This window comes from Hyperolius riggenbachi, chromosome 2 (genome assembly GCF_040937935.1).
Source record: "Hyperolius riggenbachi isolate aHypRig1 chromosome 2, aHypRig1.pri, whole genome shotgun sequence".
Taxonomy (NCBI): Eukaryota; Metazoa; Chordata; class Amphibia; order Anura; family Hyperoliidae; genus Hyperolius; species Hyperolius riggenbachi.
The window spans coordinates 358,541,879-358,554,867 of NC_090647.1; the positions used below are offsets into that span (position 1 = coordinate 358,541,879).

Genomic DNA, 12,989 nt, shown 5'->3' on the forward strand with positions numbered 1-12,989 from the left:
GTGTGCTAAACAGTTAGCACGTGAAGTGCCGTTCGCGGACTTTTGTGCGCACAAAGTGCCACGATTCGTGTGATCGTGGACTTTTGAAAGCGCAAAAGTCTTCAATCGCGCGAATCGCGGCACTTTGCGCGCGCAAAATTCCGCGAACGGCACTTTACGTGCTAACTGTTTAGCACACCCGTGCTAAACAGTTTGCACGGCTTTGTGAATCAAGCCTGTAGTGTCTGCTTCCACTTGCATTTTAAAAAACGCATCCGATGCAAAGTCCTGACCTGCACTGTTTTTCCAGTTATGCCAGGAAAGTCCAAACTTTTTAGGCCAAGGGCCATATTGCTGTTCTTGAGAGTGCCAGGGGCCAAACTAGCAAAATTAAAACACATAGGGCTTGATTCACTAAGACAAATAGCATACCTTATCCGAGTTAACACACCTTATCTGCGATAACACACCTTATCTGCGATAACACACCTTATCTGCGATAACACACCTTATCAGAGTAGCATAGTGAGCGCTACAAACTTATGCCTGCTAATTTGCAATGACAAGAGCTCCACTCATCCTGCCCTGAGCCCCTGCGGGTTCGTAGAGCTCGCTATGCTACTCTGATAAGGCGTGTTATCTTGGATAAAGTGTGTTATCTGTGTTGGTGAATCAAGCCCAATATTTGCTGATTGCCATTAGGTTCACTACGCCGGGGACACATTGTGGGGAAAAAAATTCCACTGCAAAAAAACCATATACCATGTGCAGTTATCGTGGCAGATGCTAATCAGTGGCTGTTACTGCTGCTGTCACAGTGGGAGCTGCTAATCAGTGGCTGCTACTGCTGCTGTCACAGTGGGAGCTGCTAATCAGTGGCTGCTATTGCTGCTGGCACAGTGGCAGCTGCTAATCAGTGGTTATTACTGCTGCTGGCACAGTGGGAGCTGCTAATCAGTAGCTGCTACTGCTGCTGGCATAGTGGCAGCTGCTAATCAGTAGCAGCTGCTACTGCTGCTGGCACAGTGGCAGCTGCTAATCAGTGGTCGTTACTGCTGCTGGCACAGTGGCAGCTGCTAATCAGTGGTTGTTACTGCTGCTGGCACAGTGGCAGCTGCTAATCAGTGGTTGTTACTGCTGCTGGGCTGGCACAGTGGCAGCTGCTAATCAGTGGTTGTTACTGCTGCTGGGCTGGCACAGTGGCAGCTGCTAATCAGTGTCTGTCACTGCTACTGTCATAGTGGCAGCTGCTAATCAGTGTCTGTTACTGCTGCTGTCACAGTTAAAGCTGCTCAGTGGCAGCTACTGCTACAGTGGTGGCTGACAACCTGCAGGTGAGCAAAGGGGGAGGCAGAGCGGCAACACATGTTGGCACCAGTATAAGACGCCACAGCCATCGGACCGCATGGAATTAACAAACGTAAGGAGCTTTGGGGGCCAGCAGAAAATGCGGCTGCATTTGGCCTCCATGCCGGACTTTGGACATGCCTGGGTTAAGGGAATGCTTTTGGCATAGAACTGGATGCAAAAATCAATTGCAGTGGACACTCGGAATGAGCCCATTACTTTGTACAGAAGTTAAAAATACTTTCAAATGGAGGATAAAAGTTTAGGTATTTTTTCCACCAGCCGCTAAAGGCAGTGAATTCACCTTGCAGCTGGTCCCATTCACAAGCCGGACACTTGCTATTGCCTGGCACAGACAGTGAACAAGTAGCACCCCCCATGAAGTTGCATCTGAGCACAATGGTTCTTTAGAGGCAACATAAGACCTTATTGGCCAGAGAAACACTGCATTTCAAACCTGACACATGGGGCTTGATTCACTAAGACAAACAGCATGCCTTATCAAAGTTAACATGCCTTAGAGTAGCATAGCAAATTTATGCCTGCTAATTGGCAATGACGAGAGCTCCACTTGTCCTGCCCTGGGCCCCTGCAAGTTCGTAGCGCTTGCTATGCTACTCTAATAAGGTGTGTTAACTTTGATAAGGCGTGCTAACTTTGTTAAGCGTACTATTTGTCTTAGTGAATCAAGCCATGGAGTGTTACCAAACGCTGCCATTCAGCTGCATGCAATTGCTCCGAACGGCGCATGCGGCTGGCAGGCTGAACTGTATGACAAGTGCTCAATTAGCCGACAATGAAAAAGAGGCCTTAACTGCATATGGGCCATGGGGTCCAAGTTACACACAAAGACCCCATTTCCACGGGAGGTTAAAGGCAGGGCTATGGAGTCAGAGTGAGAGAAATTTTGGGCACCTGGAGTTGGAGATTTCATAAACGGAGGAGTCGGAGTTGGATGACTTTTGTACTGACTCCACAGTCCTGGTTAAAGATGGTGAATTCAACACCTGCCAGCTGCTTCCATGAACTGATTGGGTGCTTGCTAGCACTCGGTACCAGGGCTGTGGAGTCGGTCCAAAAATCCACCGACTCTGATGCCTACTCCTCAGTTTAGGATTCCACCGACTCCGACTCCACGACTCCTCTAATTTGCATATTACAATTTTGTTGATTAAAAGTATGTAACATGAAATTCGTCTCTTAACTGCCAACGCTTAGGAATTTTACAAGACAACTGAAGTGAGAAGGATATGTAGACTACTAGATTTATTCCCTTTAGACTAAAACTAGTCCTTGGTAAGAGTACTTGTACAAGGTACAAACCGGAACAAAGAACATCTATCAGGCCCTAGGCAATGTAAGTGTGGGTACATGTAAGAATGATGTGCAGGTACTCTGCAGGGGAATGAGGAGATTGTAAACAGACAACACCTCTGTTTTCAATGTGCACAGCATTCTCAGTGGATTCCCTGCAGCTCTGTGGGGAGTGCATATGTATAGTACTACTGTGTAACAAAGTAAACCTGAGACAGATGAAATTAAAGTTTTATACATACCTGGGGCTTCCTCCAGGCGCCTTCAGGATAATCAGTCCCTCGTTGTCCTCCTCCGCCACCTGGATCTTCTGCTATGAGTCCAGGTACTTGAGCCAGTCAGGCGTAGTGCGCATGCACACACTCCGCCGCCAGGAGCATACTACACCTGTGCAGCACTATTGCGCAGGTGCAGAATGTTCCTGGCTGTGGGAGCGGCATGTGGCCGGACAGCGCTGACTGGCTGAATTACCAGGACTCATAGCATAAGATCCGGGTGGTGGAGGACAGCGAGGGACTGATTAGCCTGAAGGGGGCTGGAGGAAGCCTCAGGTATGTATAAAACTTTACTTTTCATCTGTCTCAGGTACCCTTTAATTTGTAGTCACCAAACCAAATTTTAACAACATATCAAATTATTTGATTTCATCAGCAAAGGGAATGCATACATTTGCATAAATCAGCATCAATGCAGAATTATTTCCATCTCGTTGACCATCTCTATTAGTGACACAGCTACACATCAGGCTTTATTCTTACAGCATAGATGTTATTTAGTATATATGAGATTCCTGTGTACACATCATATATACAGTCACAATCAGATATGTATATCTGACCTTAAAAATACGGGGACTGCTTTATTGAAGCAGCAGAAGTAACTAATTTTGATTGGTTTATTTCATTTTTGTGGACTAAGCACAGCTATTACTGTATATATACATTATTTTTAATGACTATTATCTGAGAAAAAAAACATCATATTTTCTATTTTAATTACAGTTACAAATTCATTAGGAGTCGGAGCATTTTTTCCCGACTCCGACTCCAGGGACCTAAAATTGCCCGACTCCACGACTCCACAGCCCTGCTCGGTACAGGAGGATGGTAAGGCTGTGATGTTACATCTGAGCAGTCATGCTCAGACGTGGGAAGCTGCACTTTTTACTGCTGAAAAAGACTACCACATGTCAAAGAACACGTGTTGTCTTACCAAATACTGCCATTAAGCTGCAGGACACTGCAGCCGAAAGGCACTTGTGACTTGCAGCCTCAACTGCCTGACAAGTGCACTATGGAAAACAGGCCTAAAAGAGATTGGGGGTCCATGATGGCTACTAACAGAGATTGCCCATAGACAGATGTAGAGCCACATTGCACTGCTCACCAAAATTCTGATGCCAGAAAGACTGCAAAAGTTCCCCCGTTCATAAAGCATGCTCCTCTTCCCCTGTACCTCAGCCAATCCTGAGTGGCTGGTGTGATACGCGTGACATATATGGACTGTATGTATGGAAGATTACTGTTCACATCCCATCTGATCTTGTCTGGTTTTTGCACAGAATGTTTTCATATTCTTGAAGGCCGAAGACCATACTGTCTATTGCCTGTGCACGAGGTGTCCATGCTCGGCTGTACTGCGCAAAAGCGGATATACTGTGATCACGGGCCTATGACAGCGACCATATACGCGCTTGCGTGTGTTACGGTTTAGGGGGTGTAATTGGATTGGGAAAAAACCTGGACTCCAGGATTTTTCTGCTGAGACCAACAGACGTGTTGGATTGCGTTGCCAGTTGTTTCCCCTTATGGAGGATTGACGGAGTTCCCTCTTCCTTGGGTGATGTTGCTGCAACACTTGGTAAAGAATGTTGATGCATGCTTACTCATAATTACTAAAACAAACTATTATTCTGCAAATACCTTCTTAAAGTACATTAACATGTAGAATAGAATTATAGAACAATAAATACTATTATTGTTTGAATTATTCAGTTTTGCCTATATTTCTTTTTAACCTACTCTAAGTAGTGTGCACTTTGTAGCAGGGTGTAAAAAACTATGTTTTGGGGCAAAACAGCTGGTCAGCTCCTAAGGGGACGAATTATTGGAGCATGAGGGTGCAGCTGTAAGTTAGTGCACCACCATAACGGGGCCTCAGAAGTATTCCCTGGCAGGTGCTGATGTATCCCAGATCACTGCTCTGTACTTCGTAGTAGTAACAATAATAGATATGGAAAAAAAAAAAAAAAACACATTAACATGATTTTAATAAAATTATGTCTTCAAAATAACTTTAAAAGCATCCCCCATGTGTAAAAAAAAAATCCCTATTTAAAGTATGCTATGCATTCACTCCCCAGGGTGCTGTACTAGACACAACAGACGCTGCTTTCACAATTTAACAATTTCTAATGGTATGCAGACACAAGATGACAATAGCCATATCCTAATGACACAGCAGCATTTTCCCTGGATGCAAATACAGGCAGGTCTGTGTCAGCACGGTCATTATTTGCTATGGATCATTCCTGCATGATCACATACCATTTAAACCCTAGGTTTTCAGCATATACCCCGGGGGTCCTTGGAATGGGGTCAGGGTTGAACTGAATTTGCTATAGCCAGTCTACTACAGTGGCTTTGGGAGTTAATACAGTCATACATAAATAATCCAGAATAAGTATTTTTAATTGATTAAAAGCATGCAGGAAAGTTTAAAAAACAAATTATGAAACAAATATGAAGCACTCCTAACAAATATGTATCAAGTAGTACTGGAATATTTTACCACAGAAAGCAGTTTTGACAAATTCTATACTTGGAAACTTGAGACGCATGAGAGGAAAGCATTTTTACTTACCTGGGTCTTCTTCCAGCCCCCTGAAGCCCATCAGCTCCCTCGATGTCCAGGTCCATCCGTTGTGCTCCTGTGACGCATGCGATCCAGCTGGGTTGAAGGCCACTGCACAAGCGCAGTTAATGAATGGTGCATGCACAGAATGTTCCCGTCCATGGAAGCACGACTGTGGAGTGCTCGTGATCGGGACCGTACATGTGCAGCAATCCACGATTGGGTAGCGGGCCACTGCACAAGGGCAGTTAATGAAATGTGCATGTGCAGAATGTTCCAATCCGCGGAAGCACGATGGGGGAGTGGGGTGCTCGCTACTAGGTCTGCGTATGCGCAGTAGTCCACGACTTTATGGAGCTGACAGCAGCACAGCAGAGGGGACAGCAAGAATGCCAAGGGAGCTGAAGGACTACAGAGGGCTAGAGGAAGCCCTCCCTCTGAAGTAAAAATTCTTTCCTCCCATTCATCTCTGGTACACAAAAGGGGCTTCGATTTTCTTCTTAAGGTGCATACACACATCCAACTTTACGCCCGATTGTCGTTTGAACGGCTTGAAGTGCAAATAACAAGTCGTTCAAACGTCCTGTACACACTGACCAACAAAGCAGCTGATATCCTAATTTACATGTCGTTCAACCAACTTGATAATGGACTGGATAGAACGATGGACTAGATTAAATGGCTGATTAAACAACTGTATGTTTAAACCTCTATTGGTTGGACAAACGACTAGAAGTCATTCGTACACATGTTTGGACCTGACAGTCATTTGAACCACAGTTGGTCCAACTGATTCGCCAAGCCACTGTTATCAGTCGATCGACCGTGCGTACACACGTCCAAATTGTCGTTCAAACGACAAGTCGGACGACAGGTTGGCCAGAAAACCAGGACATGCCTTTACTTTGAAGGGCACCCAAAGCTATGATTGCTAGGTGCAGAAAGGAGATACCTTGATCAAGCCACAAATTCTGGCCTCGTGTCTGTCTTTCTTTCCTCTGGATTGAGGTGCTGTAATGCTGGGAATACACAGCTCGTTTTTGAGGTGATTAGATGGTTCGATAGATAATTTCCGACATGTCCAATCTCCCTTTCGATACTTTCACCACTCGATTTGTGATAGAAGTGAATGGAAAAAGATAAGAAAAACGAGCAGAAGATAAGAGAATCGACTGTAGAATCAAGCGGCAAAAACGGTTGAAAGGAGAATCGAGAGCCAGAAATGAACAGTGTATTCCCAGCATAAGGCTCAAAATCTTAAGGAAACCGTGTATTAAAGCTAATTAACTACATAATGTACAATACTAGTCAGCGCAAGTGGTAAGTGTAGGGATCTGAATCCGATCCAGCACACAAGAAGGGGGATGACTTATACCGATAATAATAATACTAATAATAAATAATAATACCAAGCTAGGCAACTTTCTAATTTCTCAGAGTCTTAGGACACACGTTTCCAAGTGGGTGAGTACACACATCCAATTTTAATTGGCCATTTTCACCACTTCCATGTAGTGTGAGCTTAGAGTGAACCTAAATTGAATTTTTTAAAAAATGTACTTACTCGGGGCTTCTACCAGCGCACGAGAGGTATCGGCGCGGGAGACTTGGGCGCAGGATACAGCTGGTATATGGCTGATCCTGCTGCTGCAAAAGTTCCCGGCCGTGTTAAATACTATTCCCCCTCCAGGCCGCCATGGATGGTGGGGAATGAAACAATTTGGCTTCCAGCAATTGCTGGAAGCTGAATTATTGTGCTTTAAAAGTAAGTTCAGCTGAGTCTTCTGACGGCGCCGAAGCTACTCCCTGTGCGCTGCTGTAGCTGTAATTCCTATTATGGCCTATGGCGGTCACAAAGCATCCTCCGGTTCCCCGCAGCGCCCTACTTTTGTTTTGATGCACTGGTCTACACGCCTCTGATCACACTCCCGTGGACAGAAGCGCTCTGCGCAGTACGAAAAAAAAAGACTCTACTGCATATGCGCAGTACGCTCACGGCGATTGAAGCAGCGTATGGCTGCAGCCATGCATGCACACTGGTCGTCAGCTGGCCGGAAGAGGGTCGCTGTGGGGGATCATTTAGTGATGGCGTGGGCACAGGAGGACTGCAGGGGGCTGGTAGAAGCCCCAGGTAAGTTAAAGTTTTTTTTTTATTCATCGGCTTAGGTATCCTGTAAAGAAACTCTGGAGTGAGTCTAAATTCCCGGTTTTAACTAGTATTTATGTAAAGCACTATAGGTAATGCTAAACCGCCACATTCCCGCGGCAAAACAAGGGGTTTATACCCCCCAAATCCCCTCTGCAAAATCCAAGACTTTCTTGGTTGTGGATTTTGCTGCTCATGGAGGCAGAGCTTTCAGCTGTAGCTCTGCCTCCATGCGCATCAATCCACTGCGGATCTCCGCCTCTCCCCCACCCCTCCCCTCTCTGTGAAGGAAGCTTGAGAGGGGTGGGGAGAGGCGCCGATCAGCGGGGGATTGACGCGCCAAGAGGCAGAGCTACAGCCATAAGCTCTGCCTCTATGAGGAAGTGCTCCCCGGACTCAGCAGAGGGGATTTAGGGGGTATAAACCCCTCGTTTTGCCAAGGAGATGCGGCGGTTTAGCATTACCTATAGTGCTTTACATAAATACTAGTAAAAAAAAACAAAAAAAAAAAAACGGAATTTAGACTCACTTCAGAGTCTCTTTAAAAGCAGGATAAACACTAATTTCAAAATCATAAAAATATAAATGCGGTACTAGTTAAAATGTATGTAAATCATTCCCCTGCCAATAAACTATAATTGCACATTCAGGAGTATGTACCTGTTGAGCCTGCAGACCCTTAAGGTGCGTACACACGTCAGATAAAAGTCTTTGGAAAATGAAAGATCACAGACCAATTTTACCCCCTTTCATGTAGTATGAGAGCCATACTCTACACAGTCTATTCTATGGAGCTGAACTCCCCATCAGATAAAAATCTTTGCAAGATGCTGCACAAAAAGATGCTGTACACATGCAACAGATCAGTATCTGCAAAAGATCTGTTCCTGCAAAAGATCCATTCCTGCAAAATGCATTCATAGTCTATGATATCTGCAGATCCCATACACACCTTGTTTAATGGACATTCATCTGCAGATCAGGCAATTATCTGCCGATCTGAAGATCCAACCTGGTGGATCTGATCTACAGATAATTGTCCGTTAAACAAGGTGTGTATGAGATCGGCAGATATAATAGACTATGAATGCGTTTTGCAGGAATGGATCTTTTGCAGGAACAGATCTTTTGCAGATACTGATCTGTTGCATGTGTACAGCGGTCTTTGTGTGCAGCATCTTGCAAAGATTTTTATCTGATGGGGAGTTCAGCTCCATAGAATAGACTGTGTAGAGTATGGCTCTCATACTACATGAAAGGGGGTAAAATTGGTCTGTGATCTTTCATTTTCCAAAGACTTTATCTGACGTGTGTACCCACCTTTAGTAACCTATGCTAAGTAAGAGAAAGCAGATTTTTCTGCATTTTTCCTGCGTTTGGAGGCATATGTGAACACACCAAGTAATGCATTGTTTTGAAAACTAAACCTCTGCTTTTTTTAATTACTGTAGCTGTAGGGATAGTGGCTCTTTATTATGTTTGCATGAGAATTTGTATGCGGGTGAGCAATGGGTTAATAAACTCCACTTCCTGTTTTAAGGCGCATACACACATCCAGTGGTCATTGGCCAATTTGCAACTTCCAAGCAGTAGAACAATCTGTTCATAGGATTCAAAATCTGTTGACCCTCATACTACATGGAAGTGGTAAAATTGACAGTGATTAACATAGTAATCACAGTGCCCTGTACACAGTAATGCAATCCGTTTTATACACATAGGATATGTAGCACCTGCTGAATCTTTCCTGAGATTACAACTGGATTAAATGAATGGTAGTAAATGCAAATCTAAAACTGGCATAATCACTGGTTTCCATCTGCATTGCCAGTTAAAGAGACGGGTCTTGCTATGCTGATGCACTTCCCTCCCAGGCAGCTGCATATATACGTGGACCTTTATATGTTTATTTATTGACCTCATTTACCTATATTATTATTACTGGTTAATCCTACTCTGAGCGCAGTTTACTAGCTTACGACTGTTTTTGTATTCGATTGCGATCTACAGCGGGGGGCTGCACGAGACTATGTAACAGTATAACGCTACCCCGTTCTGTGTTATTTGTTCTACATCTACTGGTTGTGCGGAAAGTTTTTTGTGTTCAGTACATGGAAATCGTACATAGCAAATGTGGCGTTATGCGATTTGCTTTGTGATCTCACATAAAAAAAAAAAAAAAATCTTCCCAGGTAATTGCCATATGTATTTCCCTTTAAACAATACCAGTTGCATGGCAGTTCTCCTGATCCCGTGTCTCTAATACTTTTAGCCATAGACCCTAAACAAACATGCCCATAGACTCTGAACAAGCATGCAGCAGATCAGGTGCTCTGACCCAGGTTTCACCGGATTCGCCATATGCTTGTTCCAGGGTTTTGACTCAGACATTCCCTATGCCAGAAGATCAACAGGGCTTCCAGGCAACTAGCATTGTTTATAAGAAAATAAATATGGCAGCCTCCATATTCCTCTCATCTCAGGTTCCCTTTAAATAACACCAGTTGCCTGGCTATCCTGCTGATCCTCTGCCTCTAATACTTTTAGCCATAGACCCTGAACAATCATGCAGATCAGATGTTTCTGACTGAAGTCTGACTGGAAAAACGGCATGCTGGCTTCACGTTTGGGAATGTACTGCATCTGTGAAGTAGTTACTGCGCAGGCGCAGAATGCTGCCGGCCACAAAACGCACGGCCTAGCCATGCATGCCTTACAAACCGTGACTCGGCCGGGCAATTGGGCCATCCAGCAGGACAGGAGTCACCCGGGGAGACAGCAAGGGACCAAGCAGCCTTAAAAGGGACACTTAAGACTAAAACAACAACCACAACAAAATGAAGAAAAAAAAATAAATTAAAAAAAAATAAATGTACTCACCTGGTGCTTCTACCAGCCCCCTGCAGCTGTCCCATGCCCAAGCAGTATCGCTGGGATCTTCCTGTCCTCGCCGGCCGCTACCTCCGTTTTCCCGACAGGCCTGGGAACGCGAGTGATTCTTTGCGTTCCTGGCCGCAATAGCAGTATTGCGGCCGGGAATGTGAAGAATCACTAACGTTCCCAGGCCTGTCGCCAAAAACGGAAGTAGCTGCCGGCGGGGACATGGGGATCCCAGTGAGACTGCGTGGGCATGGGACAGCTGCAGGGGGCTGGTGGAACCCCAGGTGAGTAAAACACATTTTTTTAGCCTTTAATGACCCTTTAAGGGGGCTTAAGGAAGTCCAAGGTAAGTATGGAACCTGAGACTTCCTTTGTCTCAGGTTCCCAGTTCCCTTTAAGGACACACTATTTGGCCAATCACAATGCTGTGTGCTGTAAAAGCTGTGATAGGAGAAATGTTCCCTATGAGGTCTCCTACTGAGTCCCCAGTAGAATAGCACCACGTTAAACTTTTGTTAATAACCTGAATACAACTTCCAAGAAATTTGAATTGAAGCAGTGTTGTAGTGGTTAGCACACTTGCCTTGCAGGCAGCATTCGGTCCCTGGTTTGCATCCCAGCCAGAGCACTATCTGCACAGAGTTTGTATGCTCTCTGTGTCTGCATGGGTTTCCTCCCACATCCCAAAAACATACAGATAAGTTGGCTTCTCCATAAAAATTGGACCTAGACTACGATACATACTCTGCACAATACATACATACACATATGACTATGGTAGGAATTATATTGTGAGCTCCTCTGAGGGTCAGTTAGTGACATGAATATGTACTCTGTAAAGTGCTGCAGAAGATGTCTGCACTATATAAATACTAAACAACAACTGAAGCTGGGTCAATTTGCATCTCATTGACCATCTCTAGCTTTTACCAGCTACTGACAGGAAACATGAGAAATTTCTCCAACTGGGCCAAAGGCAGTAATAGAATACCCAACAGAGCCTCTAACACGTCTATTGCTCCTTTTAGTGTTAATGTTTGTTTTTTTAGAAACACTTTAAATAGAAACGGTTTCAAAATGCAGTACAAAAACGTGGTTTGTGTGAGAGTGTTACTTGGTTCCTGACTTTCCCCAACTTGTCTTATTTACAAACACCTTCATGCTTCCTCATTTGAAGCAAGGAACTATCACCCTGGACAATATGTCAGGCTTCAACACACACACGCCAACTTCTAAGCTGGCTTCTCCACAACAATAACTGACAGCCCACTCAATGTATATATAATTTTATATCTTGTATAATTCAGGATGTGGACAGAGCAGCACTTGTCGGTGACATTACAGCATAAACGCTTGCATTAAGCAGAATGAAGCTTCTATCTCTGCTCAGCTCACAAAAAAAGGAAACAGATCACATCAGATTTGCTCTGCGAGGCCTGACCTAAGGGGGCATACTAGTAACAGAATTTCAATACAGCCTGACTCCCCCACACCACAACTTTGGACTTACCCACAACGTAATTGCTTACTTGTAGAAGAGCCCATAGAGTAAGGGAAGGGGTGTCAAGGAGAAAGGGTTTACAGATGTATGAAGAAAGCCGTAAATGCGCACTCACCTCCTCCTCGTCTTCACCCCGCTGATAGGAGGAATCTGCCTGGCCTCCTCGCCAGTAATAATGGATAATCACCGGAAACCGTTTCTACTCGGTACACTCCAGACCAGACTCTCTGAAGTTACTTTACGGTAGAGAATAGAAAGGGGACTGGACGAGGAGATGATGTCACGATCATGTGACCAGGGAAGCTAGGCGGAGATTAGGCTATGATACATCACCTCGATGACAGAGTCCGCAGCCGGGAAAGCGAAGAGAACGCGGGAGACTCAAATGGTTATCAGCCTGCACTGGGATTAGGCGGGTAAAGGGAGCTGGCTGAGAACAGAGCTGTGCACACTGCATAGGAAAAGCATGCCATGTCTCTGGCGCCCAGACGAGGAGTAGAGTTGGGTATAACTAAGTACTTATTAGCCAGTGACTTGTAACAACAGGTGTAAGTAGAAGAGGGTTCATATGGACAAGAACGAAATGGGGAATATATATATATATATTCATGTATGATAATGTCTTTCAGTGAGGAGACACTTTTGAGCCTGCGGAAAAACTTCAGCGTCATTTTCATAGTTCAAATGAAAATAACATACAGTAAAACCTTGGATTGAGAGTAACTTGGTTCAAAAGCGCTTTGCTACACCTAACACCTTGATACACAAGCACAAAAAAGAGAAAAGGGTTGAGGTGAGCCATCAGCAATGATTCTGTTTCCATTTTTACTTTATACAGTACAGCACTTTGTATAACTGTGCTTGGATTGTGGAACAAATCATCTTAGTTATCATGAGTTATCATTAATCCTTATGGGGGAATTCACTTTGATCTAAGAGTGCTTTGGATTACAGGCTTGTTTCTGGAAC

General features: G+C 44.6%; 1 protein-coding gene across 1 annotated transcript in view; it reads right to left on the reverse strand.

The window, feature by feature from the left end:
* LOC137544478 (serine/threonine-protein kinase 38) overlaps window positions 1–12,351 on the reverse strand; it is a 108,101-nt gene extending 95,750 nt beyond the window's left edge. Inside the window, exon 1 of the mRNA XM_068265566.1 lies at window positions 12,136–12,351. The gene's annotated coding sequence lies outside the window, so the exon portion shown is untranslated. The remainder of the gene's footprint in view (window positions 1–12,135) is intronic.
* Between the last annotated feature and the right edge of the window lie 638 nt (window positions 12,352–12,989).